This window comes from Arachis hypogaea, chromosome 1, assembly GCF_003086295.3.
Source record: "Arachis hypogaea cultivar Tifrunner chromosome 1, arahy.Tifrunner.gnm2.J5K5, whole genome shotgun sequence".
NCBI classification, from domain to species: Eukaryota; Viridiplantae; Streptophyta; class Magnoliopsida; order Fabales; family Fabaceae; genus Arachis; species Arachis hypogaea.
The window spans coordinates 91,055,174-91,069,605 of record NC_092036.1 but is presented as its reverse complement, the minus strand read 5'-3'; positions in this window follow the sequence as shown (position 1 = coordinate 91,069,605).

The following is a 14,432-nucleotide window of genomic DNA, read 5'->3' as shown; positions in this document are numbered from 1 at the left end:
GTTGCAGAGTGAAGGAACTAAACTCTTAAGGACATGGTGAGAAGTGTGATTAGTCATTCTTCCTTGCCTGAATCACTCTGGAGAAAAGCCTTAAAGACCGCAGTGTACATCCTTAATAGGGTGCCAAGCAAAGCAGTTTTGAAAATTCCATATGAAATTTGGACTGGGAAAAGGCCCAGTATAAAGCATTTACATATTTGGGGATGTCCAGCTGAGGCGCGACCTTATAGGCTGCATGAAAGAAAATTGGACTCAAGAACAATTAGTTGCTATTTTGTTGGTTACGCTAAGCATTCACGGGGGTACAAGTTTTACAATCCCGCATCAAGGTCTATTTTGAAACGGAAAATGCGAGATTTCTTGTGGATGTTGAGTTTGGGGGGAGGAAGGAAATATTAGAAATGTTGCTTTTGATGAGGATTCTGTAAGTGACAATGATCAGGACCTTGTACCTATTATTGTTTAAGATACAGTTATAGTACAAAAACACAATGAGAATCATGCTGTAGATCCAGTTACAGTACAAGAGAATAATGAGAATATTGTTGTTGTTCAAGATACTGCTACAACACAGAAAAATAATGAGAATCTTCCTCAATTTCAACCCATATAGCAAGCTCAACAACCTCAAGAAGTGTCACTAAGGAGATCCAATACAGAAAGGAGAAAATTCATCTATGGTCTCAAACAATCTTTTAGTCAATGGTATCACAAGTTCAATCAAGTCATTACCTTATATGGTTCTGAGGTAAATATTATAAATGAATGTGTATACCGCAAGTTCAGTAGGAGTAAATACATATTTTGGTCTTATATGTTGATGATATTCTACTTGCCAATGACGATATAGGCTTGTTGTATGAAACTAAGAAATTTCTATCGAACAAATTCGAAATGAAAATTCTTGGTGATGTCTCTTTGTATTAGGAATTGAGATACTAAGAGATCGTTCTCAAAGTATTCTTGGATTATCACAAAAGAACTATATCGAAAAGATTTTAAGTAGACATGGCATGGAAAGTTATAGACCAAAGGATACACCCATAGCTAAAGGAGACAAGTTCAGTCTCAAGCAATGTCCTAAAATGATCTTGAGAGGACAGCAATGCATGATAAACCTTATGCATCAACACTAGGGAGCTTAATGTATTCTCAAGTCTGCACACGTCCCGATGTATCATTTATAGTGGGAGTGTTGGGTAAATACATGAGCAATCCGGGCATGGATCATTGGATAGCTGTTAAATGCGTAATGCGTTATCTAAAGAGAACAAAGGATTACATGCTTATTTATCGAAAATCAGAAAAGTTTGAAGATTATTAGGTACTCTGATGCCGGTTTCATGGCATATGATTGCGAAACTTTGTCATTGAGCTTCACATAGTAAATGACATTGAAAGACCATCAAAGATATTTTGTGACAATAAGTCAGCAGTACTATACTCCAATAACAATAAGAGCTTGACAAATCGAAGCATACAGACATCAAGTTCTTAGTTGTCAAGGAGAAAGGTTAAGAAAAACAGATTTCCATAGAACATATAGGAATAGGGTATATGCTAGCAGACTCATTAACTAAGGGATTGATCCTTAAAGTCTTTCATGATCATACTGCTCGAATGGGAGTCAATATTTGTGATGTCTTGGTTTAATGGGAGTTTATTTTATGCTATATGTTCTATGACAGATATTGAATTATTTTTCTGCAGAATTAAGTTGATGGTTTATTTCATGTTATGTGAAATGTTCATTTTGCAACATTTGTTTTGTCTTTGATCTCAATAAAGTTGGACCAGTTGAAAATAGACATGCATGAGATCACTTGGCATGTAATTTCCATATTACTCATCCAAATTTGATCTATGTCGTTAACTATATTATGATGGTGATTGTCGTGGTTTAGTCACGACATTAATGTGATAAAAGTTGCGGTAGTTCCATATCTAATGTATGAGACGGACCAAATTGTTAAAGTAATGAGAGAAATAGAATTCAGATGCGTGCATAAAGTTTATAAGGTGTGATTATGTCAAAAAAGAATATATGTATAGTCCAAGTGGGAGATTGCTAGGAAATTATTTTAATTCCTAACTTGTTTGTGGGCAATACATATATTAATTATAATCACAAATTATACTATTTCAAATTAAATGACTTATATAATGGTGATCTCATTTATTGTTATAAATGCTAATTGAATAAGTCATTATTACTTTTGATTTGGAATTAAATGAGAATAAAACCAGATATTATCTTTTGTTCCTTAGATAATTATCTTTTGGATTTTAGATATATTATCTTTTGAACTTTAGATACTATTTTATTTGGGTTCTAGGGTTTAATGTGTGCCATACTCAAATATAAATAGATCTTCAGGATTTCGGTTCTCGACATACCAAAGATGCCTTTGTTGCTCTTTTCCCATCAAAAGAGTTGCAGTTCAGCCACCTAGGAATATAGTAGGCTTTGGTTGAGGAAGATCGAAAGAACCACAAAATTCAAATTTTTTCAATCATAATTCATGTTTATGAATTCAGGTACGTTTTCGCATATAGTATTTACCCTTTTTAATGATTTAACATAGATAATCTTTGGGTTGAGAAAATTTCAAGCAGTGGTAGTCTAATATATCTTATTTTATTTCTTTGTATTTGCATTTTAGGTCACAATACAATTACTTTGTATATATAAATAAATGTAGTGGTTCCATATATATATATAATAATGTGACTCCTAATTTTTATACTCTTATATATCCATGCTTGTGTATATATATAATAATGTGACTCCTAATTTTTATAATATTATTCTTTACATAATTCTTTTGTATTGTATTTTATATAAATTAAAAAAAAAGACATTATCAAAATAAAAATGGCATAATAACATTATCATTTCCAAAAAAAACATACTTGTCCTTTTATTACACAACATTTTGACAATATTATCTACGAAATATAAAATAATTAACCGTCGCTTAAAAAAACAAAAATATTTGAAGGCCATATAATTTAGGAATCACATAGTTATAACTTTTTATTTTTTTGCATTCAGTAATTATTACTGGAACAAATACATAATATTAAATATAATAAACATATAATTATGAATGAGATACATATAAATTATAGATATTAAATAAAATAAAATAATTATAAATTATTACCTCTTTAACATTATTCTTAAAAAGAAGTCAGAATATGCTAGGGGAAAAGTCTAGGGGCCAGCAGTTTTATTGAATTTTGGCCCGCATGTAACCAGCAGAGAAAGATGAGCCATTGAATGAAATTTTATACCAATCTCACACCATCAAATAATCATTGATGGCTAATTGATGACTAACAATCACAAAAATTACTGCCCCCTAGCATTACTCTATGCCAGGGTATCCAATCGTCCTCTCTTCATCATCTAAGAAAAAAAAAGAGGACTTTTCCCTTTTTTTATAAATAGGTAGGCCATCCAAATTAATTAATTAACAATATAAATCATGGCAGCAAGGTTCATGCACGTATAGCACGTACGACGTCAAGTTTTAATTTATTTGACGTTTTTCTAGAATGACCCCTATATACACATTATTTCATGTGACAAATGACCCCTATACATCCAATATTATTATTAACTAGTTTTGACAAAGATATCAATAACTAAGAATAAATTAAACGACCATGTAATTTCTTTGTTATTTTTTTATTTTAATTTTCTCCTTCATGATGCATGCAAGCACTAATGAAGAAAGAAAGATAGAAACATGAATGGATGCTAACACCTGTGCATCTAGAAAGACAAATGATAGTAGGTAGTATGCAATTGCAAGTTTTCTTGAGGAAGTTTGAATTTGGACAGAGACAATGAGTGGATTGAAGAAGGAACCAAGTGAAATAGAGACAGAGACATATACGCGTTGCAGAAGAAAAAGAGATGCTTTTGATGCGTGCGTGCACACAGTCCCAATCACTTTTCTTTATCTCCTCTTTATCTATATATATATATATATTTTTTTTTTCTTTTTGAAGGGAATTACAGTTTTAGTTTTATTAAGGTTAATTATAACGTGTTTCATGAACTAATCACTTCTAAAATAGTCTACATCATCACAATTGGGACAATTATATATATGATACGAGCTTTTCATGACAAGAGAAGTACAAATATTATTTTATAATTAGTTATTTATATATTTTTAAATATTAAAATATTTAATTTAATTTCATATATTTTTATTTTGTTTATTTAGTTAGTAAATTGACTCTTATGTTAATAAACTTAAAAATTTTTTTATTTTTAACTTAATATAAATATATAAATATATCTTGAAATGATATTGTATACTTATAATATTAAAAATTATGCAAAAAACACTTATAATATTAAAAATTATGCAAAAAAAATTATATAATATAAAATGTATTACAAAAATATACCGACAGAGAATATATTTTTAAGTAAAAAAATATGTGTATACTTTTTATTAGCGAAGTGGTCGAATCTTCGTATCATAAAATTCACCAATAATAGAATTTGTGTCAAATTTTTCAGTAATTTTCTTTTCAATATAATTAAAAGATAATTAGCAAGAAATTCATCTTTTATTTTGTTTCTAAGTTATTTTTCACAATATTCATAGTTGAAAAAGATCTCTTAATTGTAGCAATTGAAACAGAGAAAATTAATACCAAATGAATAAAAAAAGACGGCCACAAGAAGAAAAAGAATTCACTTTATGAGATTTGAAAATTTTTATTTAATTAAAAAGTATTAGTAATAATATCTTTTTCAGATTTTTTTAATATTGTTACTTACTTTTGTAGATATTAAAAATTATTAATATTTAAATTAGACTAAACTTTTATTTATATTAGATAAAATAATAAATAATTTTTAAAAAAAATTAAATTATACATAATAACTTATTACTATTAAAAAAATTGGGGGCCAAGGCCGCCACTCACCCCTTATGTCCGTCCCTGTGTACACGTAGTATTTTATAATTTATGAAATCTAAACAAATTTCGGTTATTAACAAGACCTAAACGATATTATACTCCTAATTTATATTTTACTAAAATATAATATATATATTTTTTTAAACTTCATCACAAAATATGACCTAGACATCAATTATAAAGATAATAATGCTATAAAAGGAAAATTATAAATACGTTAGAAGAAATAGTATTGCATATTAATTAATATCATACAGTAACTTCAAAAAAGATTAATATAATTTACATAAATTAAAAATTATAGTATAACTTTAAAGTTATAAAACCTCTTACTTTTTTTAACTTATCCTCATTTTAGGCTAAAAATAAGTGTAGAAAAAAGAAAGCTTAGTGATGGTTTCTATACAAATCACCACAAAATCAGAAAATATAATTACTCTTTTCAAATTTACAGCCACACCCATCAGAAATTTAGGCGATGAGTTGTTGCAGTAATTGTTGGAGTAATTCAAATATCTTGTAATAGAAAAATTTAAACAAAATATATAATGATGGGCGGTGTTGGAGGTTTGAAGGGCTAAAAGGTAGGCAATGAGAGTGACCCTTCAACAAGAATGAGATTGAAGAGCATACAAGTGTATATGGCTAAGGGTCCCATTGTGTTTCCCAACTTGCCAACACCATCTAATCACAATGTTACAACTCTCTTCCAATCCAAGCACTACTCACTCTATGTGTTCTCCTTTCACATGTGTATTGCTCTCTCTTCCTTCATTCCTTTGTAATGTTGTCTTTGCATGCGTGTACAAGAAAAAAAGTGTTTGTGTTCAGTAGTTACTAAAGTTTGATTTAATTATATATGTATATATAAAAAGTAAATTTTAATAAGTCTATATTTACAGTGGTTATCGTAATATTTATAAGTGTTATTAAAATTAAAATCATATTCTTTTATATTTTAATAATATTTTTTAACATTTTGAAAAGCATTATTAAATAATAATAAGAAAAGATTATTTTATCTTTAGTAATATTTTTAAAACACGATAATCACTGTGGCATAAATATACTAAAATGCATCTATGTATAATGCATCATATGCATGCATGTAAATAGTACCGTACTATAACCATGTATATACAAGATTATAGGGCACAAAAAGGCTCCTTCAGTTCATTATACAAAAGCTAAAGGGGCTAATAATTATGATTTGTGTACCTTCTTGTTCAATTTCTTGCCAGCAAAATTGGAGCTAGTTGTTGAGTTTTAATTGTTAGGAAATTATTTTAATTTTTTTTAATTTGTTTGTGTGCAATATATATTAATTATAATCACAAATTATGCTATTTTAAATTAAATGACTTATATAGTGGTGATCTCATTTATTATTATAAATGTTAAATTGAATAAGTCATAATTACTTTGATTTGAAATTAAATGAGAATAAAAGTAGATATTATCTTTAGTTCTTTAGATAATTATATTTTGGATTTTAGATATATTATTTTTTGGACTTTAGATACTATTTTATTTGGGTTTTAGGGTTTAATGGGTGTCATGCTCAAATATAAATAATACCGTTAGGTTTCGGTCCCTAATATACCAAAGCCGCCTTTGTTGCTCTTTTCCCATCAAAAGAGTTGCAATTCAGCTGCCTATGAATACAGAAGATTTTGGTTGAGGAAGATCGAAAGAACCACAAGATCCAAACTCTTCTGATCATGATTCATGTTTATGAATTCAAGTACGCTTCCGCATTCAAGTATTTTCTTTTTTAATAATTTAACATGGATGATCTTTGGGTTAAGAAATTTTGAAAAAATTCCAACAAGTGATATCAAAGCCATCTATGATTAAATCATTAAGAAATTATAATTTTTTTAATTTGAATTTGAATCTTAATTAGATTCAAATATGTGCTGCTTTTGGATTGTATAGCATATGTTAATAAAACTGAAAGAATACATAAAGAGTGTATAAAGATCAGAATACATAAATAGTATAAAGAGCATACTTACTATAAAATTTTTTTGTATGCACTATGATTTAATCTGTGAATATGAATCCATTTTTTTGTTAAGGAAAGAAAGGTCTTGCATTTGTTTATTTTTTTATACTATTTTATATGGATTCATTCTTTTGGAAAATTCATTGTTTTTTTATGTTTTGAATGGATTGAATTATAATATCTGATTCTAATTTTAACGGATCAAAAAAAAATTTTTTTGGTACATAAATTTGTTGTACAGTTAAAATTATGTTTTTTTTTAAGATTTGAAAAAGATACCATTAAAATTTAATTTCTTTTGCGATTTAAATATTTTTTTAATTATTATATAAGGAAATTAGTAACAATTTGGATTATTATATCCACCTATTTTATAAAGATTAGTTTTGGAATAAATTGATTGAACATTATGCTGCCAAAGTAGCATTTTTTGTGAAAATTGATTTATTTAAAACATTAAGAATATGGTGATATGTAGTTCATGCGAATATTGGTCAGCCCAAAGGAAGGTCTATATTTGGCCAAATTACATACACATATTGATGGTAAATAGATGTTTGGGTAACTAATTAAGAATAAAGTAATGCTTATTATTTATGCAAATAATAATCGGTCCAAAGAAAGTTTATTGTTTGGCCAAGTAATAAGCATTGCACACTTCTGTTTATTTTCTATTAATTATGCGGTCAACAATCGGCCCAAAAGAAGGTTATTGTTTGGCCAATTAATAAAAAATATATGCGGTAATAAATAGGATGCGAAGTTTAAGTTTTTATGTGTGCATTAAGTCGGTCCAAAGAAAGGCTTCATGTGTGATAGGAATTTTGATAATATTTGATTACTGTAATGAGAGTATCACTTACAGTTAATTTTTCTATCCAAAGATTAAAAATTAATGTTGTTCTAAATATCTCAATATGGATTTTTTCTCATTATTTAACTAATATTTACTGCATATTTTTTTTGTTCTAATCCAGAAACTATGGTTTTAGCTACCAATATTTCTGCATAAATTAACAGTATTCCTATACTTAATGTTTCAAACTTTAAAGTTTGGAAGGATACCGTGGAGATTGTCCTCAGTTATATGGATCTGGATATAGCTCTTCGAGTGGAGAAACCACTTCCACTCCGAAAAATCTCAATGAAGTTAAAATAGAGAAATATGAGAGATCCAATCGAATGAGCATTATGATCATGAAGCGGTCAATTCTTGAGGCATTTCGGGGCTCAATTATTGAGGATAAAGATGCTAAACAATTCCTGAAAGATGTCGAAAAATTCTTTATTAAGAATGAAAAGGTGGAGGCAAGTAGCATTTTGAGCAAACTTGTCTCCATGAGGTTTAAAGGTAAAGGGAACATAAGGGAGTACATTATGGAAATGTCTCATCTTGTTTCAAAATTGAAAGCACTAAAGTTAGAGTTGTTTGAAGACTTACTCGTGCATTTCATTTTGATCTCCCTTCTTGCACACTTTGGGCAATTCAAAGTGAGTTATAACACTTTGAAGGACACTTGGTCCTTAAATGAGCTTATATCTCACGGTGTGCAAGAAGAAGAGAGGTTGCAGCAAGATAAGACTAAAAGTGCTCATATGACTTCATCTTCTCAGTATAAAAGAAAGCATGATACTACTGCGGATGTATCTTTTTAGTAGAAAAAAGTTAAGAAACAGGATCAAGTTTCAACCTGTTTCTTCTGTAAGAAGGTGGGACACATGAAGAAGAATTGTACCAAATACGCCACCTGGCGTGTAAAGAAGGGTATAAGACTTACTTTCGTTTGTTCTGAGCCTAGTTTAAGTTATGCACCTGTTGATACTTGGTGGGTAGATTCTGTTTCTACTACTCATGTAAGTTTTACTATGCAAGGTTGCCTGTGGAGCCGACCGCCAAGTGATGTTGAAAGATACATCTATGTGGTAGACGTCAATATAGTTGCAGTCGAAGCTGTAGGAACCTTTAGATTATGTTCTACGAGTGGATTTTACTTGATTTATTAGAGATATTTTATACACCGTCATTTAGACAGAATTTGGTTTCTGTTTTTTGTTTGGACAAATCACGTTATTTTTGTTCATTCGGAAACAATAAAGTCGGTCTCTTTTATAATTCGAATAATATTTACTCTGATTGTTTGGTGGATAATCTATATAGGTTTGATTTGAATTCCTATAATAATAAAATATTGCAAACAGGTACAAAACAAAAACTTAATGAGAATTCGGCATCATTATGGCACAAACTCCTAGGTCACATTTCTAAACAGAGAATTTAGAGGCTTGTGTCGGATGAAATTTTTGGACCCCTAAATTTGGTGGACTTTGAAGTCTGCATTGAGTGCATAAAGGGAAAAAGGACAAACGAAAGGAAATTAGGTGCTTAGAGAGTTAAAGATGTCTTAGAACTAATACATACCGATATATATGGCTCATTCCCTACTGTCTCATGGAATGAGCAATGATACTTTATTAAGTTCATAGATGATTACTTTTGTTACGGGTATCTATATTTAATTCATGAAAAATCCCAAGCCTTGGATGTTTTTAAGTCTTTCAAAGTTGAAGTTGAACTTCAACTTGGAAAGAAAATTAAAGCTGTCAAAACTGATCTTGGTCGTGAATACTACGGAAAATATGACGGTTCAGATGAATAACATCTCGAGCCTTTTGCTCTTTTCCTAGAAGATTGCGGTATTATTTTGCAATACATCATGCCAAGCAAACCTAGCATGAATGATATTGCAGAGCGCAGAAACCGAACTCTTCAAGACAATATGATTAGTCATTCTTCCTTACCTGAATCACTCGGAGGAGAAGTCTTAAAGATCGCGGTGGATATTCTTAATACGGTGCCAAGCAAAATAGTTAGCAAAACTCCTTATGAAATTTGGACTGGAAAAAAGGACCAATATAAGGCATTTGCATGTTTGGAGATGTCCAGCTGAGGCACGACCTTATAGGCCGCATGAAAAAAAAAATTGGACTCAAGGACAATTAGTTGCTACTTTGTTGGTTACACTGAGTGTTTACGGGGGTACAAGTTTTACAATCCTGCATCAAGATCTATTTTTGAAATGAGAAATGCGAGATTTCTTGAGGATGTTGAGTTTGGGGGGAAGAAAATATTAGGAATTTGCTTTTGATGAGGATTCTATAACTGACAATGATCAGGTCTTTGTGCCTCTTATTGTTCAAGATATAGTTATAGTACAAGAGTACAATGAAAATCCTACTGTAGATCCAGTTACAGTACAAGAGAACAATAAGAATATTGTTGTTTCTCAAGATATTGCTACAACATAGGAAAATAATGAGAATCATCCTCAACCCCATCCCATATAGCAAGCTCAACAACCTCAAGAAGTACCATTGAGGAGATCTAACAGAAAAAAGGAGAAATCTATCTATGATCTCAAACAAGCTTTTCGTCAATGGTATCACAAGTTTAAGGCAATACCTCATATGATTTTGAGGTAAATATTATAGATGAATGTGTATACCGCAAATTCAGTGGGAGTAAATACAATTTTTGGTCTTATATATTGATGACATTCTACTTGCCAATAACGATATAGGTCTGTTGCATGAAAAAAGAAATTTCTATCGAACAAATTAGAAATAAAAGATCTTGGTGATGTCCCTTTTGTATTAGGAATCGAGATACTAAAAGATCCTTCTAAAGGTATTCTTGGATTATCACAAAAGAACTATATCAAAAAGATTTTAAGTAGATATGTCATGGAAAGTTGAAGACCAATGAACACACCCGTAACTAAAGGAGACAAGTTCAGCCTCAAACAATGCCCCAAAAATGATATTGAGAGGATAACAATACATGATAACCCATATGCATTAGCACTAGGGAGCTTAATGGATGGTTAAGTCTGCACACACCCCGATATATCATTTTTAGTGAGAGTGTGGGGTAGATACTTGAGCAATCCTAGCTTGGATAATTGGATAGTTGTTAAACACGTAATGCGTTATCTAAAGAGAACAAATGATTACATGCTTAATTATTATAGATAAGAAAATTTAGAGATCATTAGACCCTCTAATTCCGATTTCATGGCTTATGGTTGCGAAATTTTGTCACTGAGCTTCATATAGTAGATGACATTGAAAGGCCATTAAAGATATTTTGTGACAATAAGTCAACAATACTATACTCCAACAACAATAAGAGCTTGACAAAATCGAAACATATAGACATCAAGTTCTTAGTTGTCAAGGAGAAAGTTTAAGGAAAAATAGATTTTCATAGGACATACAAGAATCAAGTATATGCTAGCAGACTCATTATCCAAGGAATTGATCCCTAAAGTCTTTTATGACACTGCTCAGATGGGTGTCAATATTACTGATGCCTTGGTTTAGCGGGAGTTTATTTTATGCTATATGTTCTATGACAGATAATTCAATTATTTTTCTATAGAATTAAGTTGATGGCTTATTTCATGTTATGTGAAATGTTCATTTTGTAACATTTATTTTGCGTTTGATCTCAATAAATTTTAAAGTTGGACCAGTTGGAAATAGACATGCATGAGATCACTTGGCATGTAATTTTCATATTACTCATCCAAATTTGATATATGTCATTAAGTATGTTAGGATGGTGATTGTCGTAGTTTAGTCACGACATTAATGTGATAAAAAAGTTGCGATGATTCCATATCTAATATATGAAACGGACCAGATTGTTAAAGTAATAAGAGAAATAGCATTCAGATGTGCGCATAAAGTTTATAAGATGTGATTATGTCAATAAAGAATATATGTATAGCCCAAGTGGGAGATTGTTAGGAAATTATTTTAATTTTCTAATTTTTTTGTGGGCAATACATATATTAATTATAATTACAAATTATGCTATTTTAAATTAAATGACTTATATAGTGGCGATCTCATTTATTGTTATAAATGCTAAATTTAATAAGTCATAATTACTTTTGATTTAAATTTAAATGAGAATAAAATTAGATATTATCTTTTGTTCTTTAGATAATTAACATTTGGATTTTAGATATATTATCTTTTGGACTTTAAATACTATTTTATTTGGGTTTTAGCAAAGCTGTCTTTGTTGTTCTTTCCCTATCAAAAGAGTTGCAATTTAGCTGCCTAAGAATACAGAAAATTTTGGTTGAGGAATATTGAAAGAACCACAAGATCTAAACTCTTCTAATCATAATTTATGTTTATAAATTTAGATACGCTTCCGCATTCAAGTATTTTCTTTCATAATAATTTAATATACATGATCATCTTTGGCTTAAGAAATTCTGAAAAAATTCCAACATCAATAACAAGGTTTAAGTTCAAAATATTATATATTATCACATCTTCCTTATTTGAGTGTATTCTTAATGTCTTTTAATTTGTTTTGTTCTAAAGAAGAGTTGAATTAAATTTCCGTGAAAGTTGAAAAGTTTGAACTAAGCAGTATTTCTTTAATTGATGATCCCGATTGTTATTATATGTCCTCTGTGGTTAATTCAAGATCTTAAGAATGAACATTATTAATTGAAGCTATACAAATTAAACAGTAAATAAATTGAGTTAAATGGTTAAATTAAATAAGTACTTATTCTATAATAATATTAACTATTTTTTATATTATGCTAAACATGATTCAGTAATCATTTGTTATTTCATGCATGCTTTGTACATATTAAAGCAAAATATTAATGCTGCTAACATATATATTTAATATTGAAGCTGTCAATAATTAAAGATACACCGGAACAATAGGAAAAGAAAGTGACGAGGCTAACTTAATTGGAGGTTAATCTCTTGATTTTAGTTCATGTCATACATATAAACTTTTGAGTAATTGTGGCTTAATCTTCAAGCAAACTTTAATGACACTATGCCACCTATGTAGTTGTATATGGATATATAGAATAATGAAACCGCTTCTCTTTTTACTTTTCAATTAAACATACCCATAAATTTTCACATTACTTTGCTTTCTCATGAGTAAATTTTGTATGTATTTTTACATAGTAAAGTTATCTATATAACCTTTTTAAGTTTAATCCCATTTTTACTCAAACCATAGAGTGATAAAACTGCTCACATTGTGATTTTGTTAATTATATGTTTTGTCTTTCATATTCTAAGACTAAGAATAATTGATATTTAGTGTTAAACCCACCAGAAATTTTTAATTGCTTTTGTTGTTTTGCATTATCATCAATTCATCATTATAAGACAAAAAAACAATTTGAAATAATGCGAACATGCTTGATCACGCACTCGAATCAAACACTAACAATATTAATTCATTATACCATCGATGTAAAAGATTAACCACATGCTACCTAACCTAGCCAGGAAAAAATAAAATAAAATAAAGAAAATAATGGCCATTTATTTTCTTGCAGTGTGTTCATCACTACCAAATAAACTAAATAAACGCCAAATATTGGAACAGAGGTCAGAAAGAAAATATACTAGTGATTAGTGATGTATAATGTTAGTATTGAAAGAAAGAACAATATTATAGTAACCCTACTAACAAAACCCTGGGCCCCAAGTGTCGAAAGGATGTTCCCTATAATATGCATTTGATACGATAAAATTAGACATTTAACAAGTTACTATATATATATATATATATATATATATATGTGGCCAAGAATATAGTGGCTAAGAATGACCAAATTTTAATTAATCTGTATAAAAAGGACAAGTGGCCACAATAATAATTATGAATAATTTTATTAGGCGTGTGAGTGCTATATGTGCTGTGGGGTACATTTGTAATTACATTTTTTAAAAAATACTACATGTATATGGGCTTTATATGTAATTGGACAAAACAAATATCAAGCAATTGCTATTTTTTTTTAAATTAATCTAATATAAGGTGTTATCAAGCAATTATTAAAGTTTTTTTTTTTTCAAAAAAAATTATTATTTAATTAGACAAAATGTATTTTGAAAATAAAAATTCTATTAAAATGATGAGATTAGTTTTAATGATTACGTACATAATTACTATTTACTATTACTTAAAAAAATATTAGCTAAGTATTTGTATTATATATTTTAAATTACGAAATAGATAAATATGAAATATACGTAAACAATTTTTTATTAAATATACTACATGTTGTAATGAAATTGTTCTACAATTATTCACATTATTTTATTAAACTATCCTACTATTTTTATTAGAGAAATGTTAAGAAATCATTAAAATTTATTCTTTTAGCTATCATTTAATAATTATAAATTCAATTCTTTTAGTCTAGTTTTTTAGTCTAATAATCCAACAACATACTTTATCTCATATTTTTAAAAATTAATGGCTAAATAATGACCAAAAGTAGAATTAAATTTTTAAACAAAATAAAAGAAATTAAACCTTTTTATTTTTTCGACAAAATAAAATAGTTGAAGTAGATAAAGCAGTAAAATTTATTAGTTTAATGAATAATTTATTTATTTTTTAAATTTTTTT